This window comes from Hylaeus volcanicus, chromosome 1, assembly GCF_026283585.1.
Source record: "Hylaeus volcanicus isolate JK05 chromosome 1, UHH_iyHylVolc1.0_haploid, whole genome shotgun sequence".
Taxonomy (NCBI): Eukaryota; Metazoa; Arthropoda; class Insecta; order Hymenoptera; family Colletidae; genus Hylaeus; species Hylaeus volcanicus.
This window is the reverse complement of record NC_071976.1, coordinates 11829340-11842196: the sequence shown is the minus strand read 5'-3', so window position 1 is coordinate 11842196 and position 12857 is coordinate 11829340. Positions and strand designations below refer to the sequence as shown.

At 41.2% G+C, this 12857-nt stretch overlaps 2 long non-coding RNA genes across 4 annotated transcripts; one reads left to right on the top strand and one right to left on the bottom strand.

The window, feature by feature from the left end:
* The first annotated feature begins 249 nt into the window (after positions 1-249).
* LOC128881768 (uncharacterized) lies at positions 250-2739 on the top strand. 3 transcript variants are annotated; one of them, XR_008458170.1, is made up of 4 exons: positions 250-721; positions 1044-1211; positions 1533-1664; positions 1750-2739. It is a non-coding gene; the product is annotated as an uncharacterized LOC128881768 (long non-coding RNA). The 3 variants fall into 3 exon arrangements; XR_008458169.1 differs by having other exon boundaries at positions 1770-2738; XR_008458168.1 differs by having other exon boundaries at positions 251-721; positions 1533-2739.
* Positions 2740-4946: 2207 nt separating this feature from the next.
* Positions 4947-9809, bottom strand: LOC128881762 (uncharacterized). Its single transcript, XR_008458167.1, has 5 exons — positions 9375-9809; positions 8511-9300; positions 6198-6353; positions 5665-5929; positions 4947-5510 (listed from the first exon to the last, which is right to left on the bottom strand). It is a non-coding gene; the product is annotated as an uncharacterized LOC128881762 (long non-coding RNA).
* Between the last annotated feature and the right edge of the window lie 3048 nt (positions 9810-12857).

Here is a 12857-nt window from a genome sequence, read left to right as displayed (position 1 = left end):
GACGTTCCTCGACATCATAATAAACATCCAATAAAGAGACGACTCCGATACGATCCATAAAGTCACGTTTTAACGGCGGTAGCCTTTTGACGAGACGTTTCTCCATCGTTCCCTGGATCATTTCAATTAATATACGAATATTCGACTTGTTATAAAGCCGAATTAATTACGCGGCGTTTTAATAAGCAACACTTAACGATTAACGAATTGAACATACTCGACGATAATCCTTCGATAGTGGCAAACGATGAGAACGATCGTTAAAGGTTTCGCGATGTTGTCTACGCGTTGAATTGCACCGTTCAAACGGCGGGTCGTCTTGACTTTGCAAATGAAGTCAGCTGCAGTGACAACGCGTCTCGGCCTGTCTCTGACGTCGTTTCATGGTAATTAACTCTATTCATTTAGGAGCAAACGCTCGGCGACTGAATAAACGTTTCCCCTCTGGTAATTGACTGAGAGTGTCGCGCGGAGTGACGCAAGTATTTTTTCCTTTTTTTTTATACGCAGATCAAACACTTGCCAGAGAGCACACGAAAAAGACGAAACTCCGACATTGTTTGCGAAGTGCCAATCGCTTCGAAGGTGTGACGACTAAATACCGGCAGCAGTGTGTACGAACACGACTCGTGTTTGCGTTTAATATGTCGTTTCTCGCTTGGGGACGTGGACATTTTGCGAAACTTTCGACAAGGAACTTCTTTACTGGCTGGAAAAATAGGTAATGGATCGTAAAAAGAAAATTATTCTTGAGAATTCCACTGACGTAACGAATTCAAGTTGTTTAATTCCATTTTTAATGAAATTTAAATTGGGTATTCTTAAACGTACACACTTACATAGAATTGAAAATAAAATCTTTTTTACTCGACAAAGTATCTTAAACCACAAAGTAATTTTGAAACTTATTTATGAACCGGTATCCTCTTCTTCTAGTGAATTATGAGAATGTATACCTAGAGTTCAATCGATTGATTATTTGATATCGAGCTGATGGGAGTAGGTAAATAATATCGTGTATTTGATTAGGTAAATTTTTATAGGAAATTAATCGAACTATCTCGATTACGTATGGTCACGCATGTCCAGTGATAAATGTGGAAATTATGATGAAAGTACAGCAAGCGTGTTAATGAATTCAGTAATTAAGTCCACTCTTCGAGATATTATCGAGAAACCAGTGTGAAACCACTTCGCTTCTTCGAGTACTGGTAATTATAGGATGATAGCGAAAAGTGCAATGGTTCAGCTATATAGGTGTTTATGCTATCGTCTATCCTACTATTCCAGTGTAAACTTGTTATGCCAAGTTTTGAATATTAATGAAAAAGACTCTCAAACACTGCAACTCTTTTTTGTTTTCCAAATTACTTTACAATACACTGGCTCCTTGTAGTCGAATACTTAAAATCTAACATATGGAGATGGACCCTTTTAAGGAGGTGCCTAATAACACCACCGAGCCTCAAATACTTGACCATAAGAATACATCTTAAACTCTACGTTAAAAGACGATTACGATACTTTTACAGTGAATCAGTTCCTCGAATACTGTCCTCAAGTATCGTGAGTTTCTCGAATATTCGCGAACCACCTGGGGTAGTTCGTTCATCCCAAACGAAAACATCGAGTGCAAAGTGTTAATACTTTACAAGCTAGTCCAGGTACTTTAAAAGAATCTTCTAATATCTTTACCAACTTCTCAAATACTTAGAGTCCAGACCTAGCAGAGTCTAACCTCTCCTCAAGTACATATTTTGAGTTTCTAGAACATTCGAGAACCACCTAGAGTATCTTGTTCACCCTAAATATCGAGCGCAAAGGGTTAATGGGATCGTCTGGCCTAACATCATCTGGTACACGTTTTTCGAAATCGTGCATCACATTAACAGGGTGAGAGTATCCGGAACAGTTCGATGTACGTGCATCGTTGTTGCGGAGTGTGCGAGGTCGTGTGGTTCCAGCAGGATGTCACGTGATATGCGGTGTGCGGTACGTTGGCCACTCGTGCTGTACAGTACGATGCATTTCCAGTTTGCTAGCCTGAGCTCTACCACCGGCTTATGCTCGCCTCAATAGAACGCGTGCTGCGACATTCTTCGTTTTATGCCGACACTGTCGCTGCCTCGAATACGCGGTCACTGGAATTAAGGGAAGTTCACATCATCGAGCACTTGTTAGAGTGATAAACAACGTTATCCAGAAGATCGTAATCCGTGATTCAAGTCGCTCTAACGACGCAGCCATCGAATGGCATGGACTGCCCGCGTAACGAAGCGTCGTCGTAGATCACTGTAGATCCTCCAGTGGTCTCTGCGAGTGGAAGACTTTCCTTGGGATGAATTTTCCTGTATTGGAAATGGAGGATATTTAGGATCATAGGGGTTGGGTTGGTGAGAAAGTCTTTTGGAAGGATTTTTCTGTATTCGAAATGGGATTGTGTAATAGTTGTTAATTTGTAGAATTTGTTTGAGGGGTGTTGGATTTATTAGAATGTTTTCTAAGATTTTGTAGATATGCTTGATATATGAATTCATTTTTTTGTCCAAGCTATAACTTTACTTTGAATAAAACTCTAAAAAAAGGATGGAATACTCTGTATTTTGCTGTATTATTCTATATCATGCTGTATTGTCCTGTAATACCCTATGTGTTATTTTGTACTGTCCTAGAATATTCTGTACTATTATGTATTTTACTGTTTCTTATGCAGTATTAAGGTGCATCGTGCTGAAGTACCATATACTAAGCTGTATTATTTTGGAATATTCTGTATTCTGCAGTATTATGGTGTATTAAAAGTTCACTTTCCGTAGTTGTATTTATACTTGCTGTCTAACAACCTAATCGTTTCAAGCCTACCACTTATCCCAGCAGAAATTTACTTTTCCCTCGGGGCGAACGTTTTCCAAAAAGTCTAGAAATCCGACGTTACGGTCTTCCGTCCAACCACGTAATGCCAGAGGCATAAATCTTTAACGTTGTGTGGAACGAGTGCAAACGATTAGCTATTTATTGAGTGGACGGTGTGTTATCACGGTACACGATGTTCGGGTGGTGTGTGGACGCCTTTATCTCGCAGCACGGTAGACACATCGGCTACCATTGACGCGTTCTCTGCCACCGACATATTTATGAGCACTTCGTCAAGGTTCGAGTTTTCCTAGACCGGTCTTTCTTCCTCCGCGCGAGCCATCTCCGTCGCCTAGGATTCCTCTGACAATCACCACGCGATTCCTCTTCATTTACCCTAGCGCGACGAACAAAAGCGCGAGAGCAGCCGGAAAGAATCCACCTAGTAAAGGTTACAAGCGACAAATCGTCGTTGATTAATCGCGACCTCGCTGTGAAAGGTATTTCTCGTGACTGGAGACGTTTGCTAAACACTGAAAATTCAGGTATATATCGAGGTACCAATAAAACATCTATGGTACATTTAGTTTACAAACGACCCGTGCATCGCACAAATCGATCAACTCCATAAAACAAAAAGTCGAGAAATGCGACGAAATATGAAAAGTTATTACCGTACCAAGTGCTTTGACCCTTAAATTTCAGATTTTCTCAAAAAGTGGAGTTAATCGATGTTCGTGCAATGAACGACTCGACTGTCAGGCGTCCCGCCCAACACCTCGATCCATAAATCGAAACATCTCCTCCTTAAATCCTGTTGTAATTAACGAAAGAGCCCTCCTCTTCCTTCCATTCAGCCTGTCCAACCGCTCCAAGCACGCTAACGTTCACGCTTGAGGAACTCCGCGATCTTTTAACAGCCTGTACATCTTCGACGTCGCGGGAATCACGGGATTATCACCTCGGGTAATGTCAGGTGTGAATGTCAGCGAAACGCTCTAAAGCCAATGGCACAGGTTTTCCCGCGGTCGAACGGTCGCGCGTGTCATCCCCGAGGAGGAGAGGGAGGCACGTGCTGCCACGTGCGTGCAATTACGCAAAACCCATATGATTTAATCGTTCTTTCGCACGCGCAGGGTTTCGTGTCGCCCGAGCAACGTCGCGAGGATTTCCTACGGTAGGGAACTAGCTCGTGGCGGCTTCCTCGGTGCCACGCAGCGCTAGGTAGCCGCGAGAAACACGGGTACAAACCGGCCGTACAAAGGGTATTTGCGTCGATTAGCATTAATACGTCCGACGTCCAGCTGAGGAGCTGGACTCGATCTCAGGTACGAGAGGCAGCATTCCTCTTCTGGTTCTTCGTGCTCCTTCCTTTTTTTTCTTTTCGCCGCGTCTCTACGCCTACCCCGTTCCTATCTTTTTCGCCTGCCAGGTGAACCGTCATCTCTATGGTAATCCGTTCAAGCTTTCCGAGGAAAACGCTGTCGAATTTTTCTCGAGTGCTCCCGTTTCGCGCCAGGCCACCGCTGGCAATTACGGTAATGGAAGCGGCCAGCGGTCGCAAGAAACAATTTCGGAGTCATTTTTGCGAGAGGAGGTATGCTATTTGCTGGGGTGTAACGTGTCGAGGTAGATCGGCGGCGATGTTTGGGATTAAGGGGAGGAGGATCGAGGAGGATATGGCTGTTTTTATGGGATACTGGGGAAATTACTGGTATTGGTTCGAGGGTCATGAGTAGACTGCCAGTTTTTATGCACTTGTAGGAAATTTAACAGGAAACTCTGCGGTACGCAATAATATACGAAAATATTGAAAGTAAAGTTTATATTATAATATTAGGTCGTCCCATAAGTTCGTGCCGAAGACTGTGTCGAAACTTAATAAAAAACCACAGAAATTTTCTAGTAACGGTATAATGACTATGTGAAAGAGGTGAGAAACTATTGTGAAATGAGACAGATTATCTTTTCTTGTGACACTTAAGAGTATGTTTAACATATTAATTTGAGAAATAGAAGTATAAATGACACGAACTTTTAGGGCGACCTAATAGTTTCAGAGTAAAATAAATCAATATTTATTGGGGAAATAGGAAAAATAGGAAACAACTACGTTTTACTCTAGATTCCGCAAAGATTTAAGTATCTAGAAGATGATGAGAACCGAAACTTCTTCTGTAAGTGTAAGAAAATTAATTCATTTTTTATTTTTGTTTGAACGTGTTTGTTAGAAGAAAAAGTAGAATAATTCTCTTTATTTATTACTCCACTTCATACTCATGGTGACTTCTCGCGATGACATAACTACACTCGCGTACAGGCACTTGTCTACGCTGATGATCGTTGTTTTTTTCGTTCCCCAGAAGGGCGATACGTAACCGTGCGTGATCATAATTCTGTAAATCGTGCATAGACACAGGAAATGTCTGCCTCCGCGGTGTACTATTAAGAGCAATTCGTCCGTTCGAGCCGATTTCTCTTGGAGCGCTGGTATTACCGATGATTAGGCCAACGAATCAGGTTTTCAGAAAAAAATCACAATTCTCTTCTCGAGAAAGGCGTATGGCCAGGCAAATGGTGATTTGAAACTCCCACTTTTTAACGATTCAAATATTCTCTACTTGTATCCATTGTTTTACCAAATTCTGTATAAAAACCTTAAATCAACAATTAATTGGGTTAAATTTCTTACATATCGAAAGTCATTTAATCGAACTGACCAACGTTCCAAACCCCTAGTTCCTATTACATACAAAATTTCGAAGCAATTTTATAATAACTTCATTCTATTTAAACAATTGAAAATTGTACCTGAACGCTTCGATGCTCTCAGTCAAGACCAATCGACGCAAAGGTCGCCAAAAGTACGTCGCACAGAATTCTCGGTGGCGTTATGCAACCTGCGGTGGCTGGTCCTTGATCCTGTTGCGGAGATACGCTCGATTAACGGACGTCTGCGTTTTCGCTCCGCGCATTCCATACACACGCTTTCTCGTTCGATGCACGGTTGCATAACGCACGACGAATTGCATAATCCGTGCTGCACTGCCAGTTGATCGAACATCGAGTGTCGCACCTGGAAAGAGTACACGCGACACTCTTTAATCCTTTCCAATTTAAAAGTTATTGAAATTAGTGCATTTAAAAGTTAACGAATGCCACTTGCCGGAAATTGTCCATGTGTTTAACGATTGAATAACACTGGTAACTCTGGATGGTTAATCGTTTTCGTTTTTGAAACGAGTAAGAGAGAAAGAACGCGTTCTGTCGAGGCCTCGTTCGGCCGAGTGCCCACGCCCTTCCGACAGAACGATTTCCTATCGGACATGCAAACTCTGACTTACGTGTCAGCCAATGGACAGGTTTCCGCAATAAGGAAGCGAACGTTATGATCGATCTTTCAGTCCTGACAATGCACGCAGATTATTCTCAATGAGCGTCTCCTCCAGTGCCGCTGGGTAGAAGCGTTTCTCGATCGCAACGGCAGTGTTTGGAAACATCTATAAATTATTTTGCAAAAATATCACGTAAATGGAAAAGTACGCGTCTTTCTGACCAAAATTCAAAAAACATATTTTTTCATTTTTCAAATGAACTTTTCAAACCAAATACTTTCAAAATTATTCGGGAGAGCGTTAAACTGAAGATCCAAATGTTCCCGGAAGTTTTTCCTTGACCCGATATATGCCCCACTAGGGTCGAAACTTAACTTTAACACTCTGTCTTTGGCATCTTCAACCTAATCCTTCGAAAAGCTCGAGTACCCCATCTCCCCGTCAGAGGCTGTTCGACACCGCCGGACTTTATCGCGTTCATCTTTAGTTCATTTTTCCTTTTACATGGCGCATTTCCATGCTGTTCCTCTCTCACGGTAACGAGACGCGCGTAACAACAAAAACCGAGCAAAACAAACAGCGGAGCGATGAATCGCGATGATTCCGAACCGGAGAAACAAAACACGTTGCTCCGCGGCGTATCATCGCGTCGCATCGAGGGGTCGGAGCAACGTTACACGATTAATCTCGGATTGAATATAATCACCTAATGTGCCTTATCAAAGAGGTTCGGTGCACGGTCTGACACGGTCGTTCCGGACGTAGTTACGTATTACGGAATACCTTTTTCTCGCGTGGACGTTGTTATAGTTGGTTGAACCGCGGAGATGAAGCGATGATTGCGATTGCGAGCAGAAAGATGCTTGTTCGGGGCACCGGTTCAAATTAGTATCCAGGATACAAGGAATTAAAGGAACTGGCAGACGAAGTGGGAATATTAAAACATGAAGATTTAGGGCCAATAAAAATGTTGAGGATGGAGATATCGGTGAGGTATAACTTCGATCGAGGAATTGAAGACTTGATCGTGTCTTGTGGGAAAGATATGTCTCCTCGGAATTATTTAAATCAATACAAATATTAGGCTGTCCCAAAAGTTTCTTTCGCTTTATTAATAAGTAATACATCCACAATATTTTATGTTTTATGTTACATTACTGAATTGTGCACGATCCATTTTGCTCTATTACTGTTACAACATCGATGTCTATAAAATTAGATTGTTTAATTATATAAACACTGGCACGTAAAATAATTGAGTGCAATACGCGAAAGAAACTTTCTGGACAACCTGATATATCCCAGGAAATGTTTCCGAGTGCTTTTGATATAGCCAACCCTAGTTTGATACATTTAATGTCTAATAAAAGAGAAAAGAATAGAATACAAACAGAAAAAGGTCGAAGGGGTTAAGATCTACTTAGTCGGACACTGTTGAATGAGTTTTTAACGGACAGCCCTAAAAATGATTGTCGAGAATTCTAAAATGCAGGCACACGTTAATAAAACTGGCGCAACTTCATTCGTCTTCTTCGTTTCGAGATATAAAGAGATAAAGACCTAGGTTTGACCAACCATGTTAACTTCGATGCGAAGATATTGCTACCTGGATGAATGGTTTTTGAACTGCGATGACAGTGCAGGAATCGACGAGCACAAAGAATACTAGATTCTAGCTCTTCAAAGTGGTCTAGGTCTATTTATCTTGCGATAGGTAACATGGATGAATGAGATAAAGTCCCGTGGTTGATCATCCGTGCTACCTCTGGTGGAGGGTGATCGAGAACTGGATGAGCAGTTTTCAGATGAGGCTAAAAGCGTAGGGCGGGTGAAAAGAAATATATAATGTTGCCGTTTATCATACAACTGTTGCATTCGTTTTGAGACATGAAAAATGGATGGATGAGATGGAGTTGTATAGTTCGATGAGGAGAGATTGCAACCTGTGTGAGTGGTTTGATAAGGAATTGATAAGTGTGAATTTCACAGAGTCTCATAAAACTGGTGACTCACACTTATCAATTCCTTATCAAACCACTCACACAGGTTGCGATCTCTCCTTGTTTAAAGAAAAAATCTCACAGAGTCTCATAAAACTGGTGACTTTTTCTTTAAACACTTCCTCTACCAGCACTCGGTCTCCACCTCGTACCTTTTTTAATTTTGCATACATACTTTCATAGAAGTAAAGAAAAAATTCGATTTCATTTACACGACAAAGTAGAAGGCTCCTTTAACAAGTTACAGAGGGTCCAATGAACACCCTCCTTCGATTAAAAAAAAGAAAAAAGGAAAAGAAAATGATAAGGAACATCACAATACCGTAAGCAGGAAGAATCCAGGGAATTTTCGGCGTGTCTCGAAACACTTGGCACGCCTGGTCTTCTGGAGGTCGACGCTTTATCGAGATCGTGGTTGTCGATAATCTCGCGGAACCGAGGCCTGACAGGAGCCGGTGGTCCTCGGCAGTCCCTTCCCCAGGGCGTGCACAGTTATCGGGCGTATCCTCGTGGGGATCCAGCGGCGAGGATGCGCTTCCTCGACGTGTGTTACGTACGTGCAGCGCACCTCGGATAAGAGTTACGTCAACCGCATTCAGGAAGAGCTCGCGCGGTTACGCAACCACGCGAGGAGGAGTACGCGTCGGAAAAATGCACTCGCGTTGCATTACGTACCGAGAAACACGCGCATCGTACCGGTGCGCGAACATAATTGCCCCTCCATTCGGATAGAACAGTGTTTTTGAAATCTGGAAGGCTAGAGGGAATTATATCCGAGGCAGAAAAGTATGGATGACTCGAGAATAAGTCGTTAACACGTTGACTGCCAGACTGACACTATTGAAAATTTCTTCTTTGATTCAACTTTATTTGTACACTATTGGAAATTACGTAATTAAACGTTTATTGTGGTATTTATATTTGTGACTTCATTGAAATGCAAGTATTCATTCATTTTCTTTGACACTTGTAACAATATGTTTCTTTTTTTTTTATGTAATATTTCAATCCTTTTGTTGTTTGCGATCCACTTCCACTGGCCCCAGATACAGGTCCTCAACTGTGTCCAATAAGTCAGTTTGAATCAGAATACAAGAACCAACGCAGACCCTCTTTAAAAAGAATACGGCTGTTGCTAAAATTGCGAAGCAAAGCTTAATTAATTTTCATTTCTTAAAATACCCACGAGTAAAAATAATGAATTCAGACGATAATCTCAGGTGCAGATCTTTCTTGTTTTAGGGGGGCTCCAAAAAGTGGCTGCCACCTGGGAGATGCGTCCCGATGCGTCGTACACGGCGTCGGTGCACCTTTGTGTTCGTCCACTGGCAACACGTGCGCATAACGTGAGAACTTTGTCTTCTTTTCGATCTCACTTCCCGTTTTAGTCGTGGTTCCCTCGGCTGGACGTAACAGGACTTTTGGGGACGCGGTATTTATGACACTCCTCGGTAATGTGTTGCATAAAATGAAACGGAATGCGCGCGTGCATGTATGGGAGTCGTTGTTATATAACTATTCACACTTTCTTGAAAATTCTGTGATGGAAAGTCGGCGGCACAAATAAATTTAGATGAAAGCTTGAAGCTTGGAACATCTTGAGAAATCAAGAAAAATAATGTCTTCACACGTTTGCAGAAAAATCCAAAGATCGTTTAAACATACGAATCTCTGAAATGATTTTGTATCCGTAATCGAACTGGCTGTTCGATCTTTGAGTAGTTCGATTCTCAACAAGGTTATCCCATTTTCTCAAAGTTTTCAACGACACGAGGAATTCGTTATAAATATTAACGAGGGAGAGGTTGCTATTGTCTTGGAGGATTGTTTCGCGACAGGGGTTCCCGAGTTAGCATCACAATCCACTCTCTTTCTCGGTCCCCTTGTGCCTCATCAACACACTTCCGGCAACGCGAATTAAAACGGTACAGGTTCACAGCCTGGAACTCGGTCACGACTGAATCTTAATGCGAGTGTTAACTGTGCTATGCGTCAACTCTTGTACTCGTTGCTTAATTTTCGGAGCATTTTATATACATTATCATTTCTTATTGAACTTTCTATGCATATCAACGATTTCGTTTTAATCTACTATCCTATTCGGAAACGTGTCCTGTATAAAACTTTCCCTGCAGTTTCTAAAAAGACATTTTAAAAATTGCAAAATGATACAAATTTATGTTCAACATATGCATAAACTTTTTCGGTAGTCTATTCGCGTGTTTCTTTCGAATAAGAATATTTATGAATCTCGGTTAAAAGCAGATTATTAATATTTCATGCAGAATAAGAGGATTGCTAAAGATTCGTTCATTCTGACATTTGCAGTTTCATTTAAATTGCAAACATTCCTAGTTTTTGTGTAATCTTGCGACATATTATACAAGCCTCGACGAAAGAGAACCTTGACACTTTCGTTTATGGTCTGTTAAATGAAAAAAATTAAATTTGGTGTCTTTCCAAACAGAAAGACAATTTATAATGCATTCGATACACATTACCTTCGTATAAACTAAGTTGCGAATTCTCTCGTTTCTCTTGCACGTTGAAACACGACTAAATAAAGGCTAAAACAGTGACAGTCGGTTATTACATAAATAGAGTATGATCGCCTGAATAGGCTAAAGGTGTATTCAATATATCGAATGTTGCTCGACGCTACCAGTTGAAGCTATAAGCGGCACTCCCTCATCTCTCTCCAGCCATCCCATCGTTCCGAGCGCTCGCTAACAAATATTCCAATCATATATTCCTGTTCTGCATACCGTAGTTCCCTTCCATTGCAATTTCACGATCCTTTAAGACAAATGGAGATATTTAGGTCGCTGGCCATTTAGATGTATCGGACAGATGGCTGCATCGCCGCAGTCTCCGTTCCGAACCGAGGCGAGCCGCCTAAAGGTTCGGTTAACGCGATCGTTCCGTCAAGGACAAGGTGGAAATGAGGTAGTTTGTATTCTTCGACAATCCCCTGCGTGCGTCAGGTACCCTTTTTCGAAACAAAACGGCGAAAAGTATCAACCTCGAGCTCCTCTCGGAAGAGGAGAGAGAAAGAGACAATCTCTGTCCCCCAACACTCGTCAAACGGAGATACAGTGCACCGTACGAGAATATATCGGCTATGCCTTCACGAGAAGACGTAAACAATACATAGGTGAAAATCATACCTGAGAAGCTAGGTGCTTCCTAGAATCACAGTATCTTACCATTGGCCCCGATGCTCACCTGTTCCAGAAAGTGTAGAATTATTTATCTTGTTTAGTGTAGAAAGTGTAGGATTACATTCTATCGACTTTGAGAGTTAAGTTCAGTTCCTGGATTGTTGCTCGAACCTTGAACCTTTCACTTGGTTTTCTAATTTCTTCTAAAGTCACTTTTCTTCAGTGATATGACAATTGTAATTAGAAATCTTCCAGATAATAATTCTTACGGAAGGAACTCGATCCCTGAGGAGTCTCAGGATGACTCAGAGGAATCGAAGCACCTTCTGAATCGCGTGGGACGAAGAGTAGCTGCCAGTATCGCTGTCGTTTCGCATGCTCGCTGCATGCTGCCAACATTGCGCTATACCTCTTTCAACATTCCTTTGTAACATTGTGCTCCAAGTGCTACCGTGCTTGGATGATGCTTCAAGTCGAAACAAACCAAAACCATCAGCAATCACACTTCGAGTTTGAAGTAAGGAAAGGTGGAGCACTAGAGGCAATTCTGCATAACGAGAATAGAGTGGAATACATTTGGTCTTAGAAGTCTGATTTTCCAAATTAAATTTAAAAAAATATGAAATATAAAAGCTGATATTTATTTTTTTAACTTTTGTTTGAAAGAACATTATGCAAGTGTACAATTCGATTTAAAAGTCTGGTATCAAGTTTGAATCTCAGGGCATTTTATTCCAAATAAAATCATTTCTTCGATGACGTTGGCGTGATACACGTTCCTGAGAAGTTGCACGGTATAATTCCTTAAGATATGTATCATCGAATGACGTGGCGTGGTAACAATGCGAGCACGAGGAAGGAATGTTAATCATCGCTTCTGCTACTTTATAACGATTACTTAGATTTTTCAAAAAGCAAGCTATGCAAGCAGCATGACTTTAGAAATAGTAAAAATACTCTCTATGAATTTTTCTTTAAGTAAAATCCAGTTTTTTTTACCTGTTCGATGACAATATCGACGAATAAACGTGTGTATATAGAGTTTATTCGAGAAGAATTTTACGAGGGATTTGTTACAAGTCCAGATGTCGTAATTCGTCATTCACGGATTATTTTCTTCTTGCTAAATGGGAATGCTTGCGACACGAGAATGTTTTATTCCCTCGAGGTCAAAGTTTCGACAAAAACTTTGAGAAACTGCCATTCGTTCGGCCTAAATATGGGCATAACCTCGCGCGTAATTTCGCTTGCAATTAACGGTTGCCACCTGGAATACCTAAACGAGAACAAAGTAGACGTCGAATAATCTTCACCAGTTTTATATAAAAGTAATAGTTATAGGAATAATGTCATAGAAATTCTTGTATCATATTCTGAATTGCTAATTCTTGCGACAACAAAGATAAAGAGACTCCAAACTAAAATATTCATTCACTCCTCCCATTTACGATACTTGACAGACCAGAAAATAAAACTTCTCGGATCAATATTATCTACTCATCGTTTCG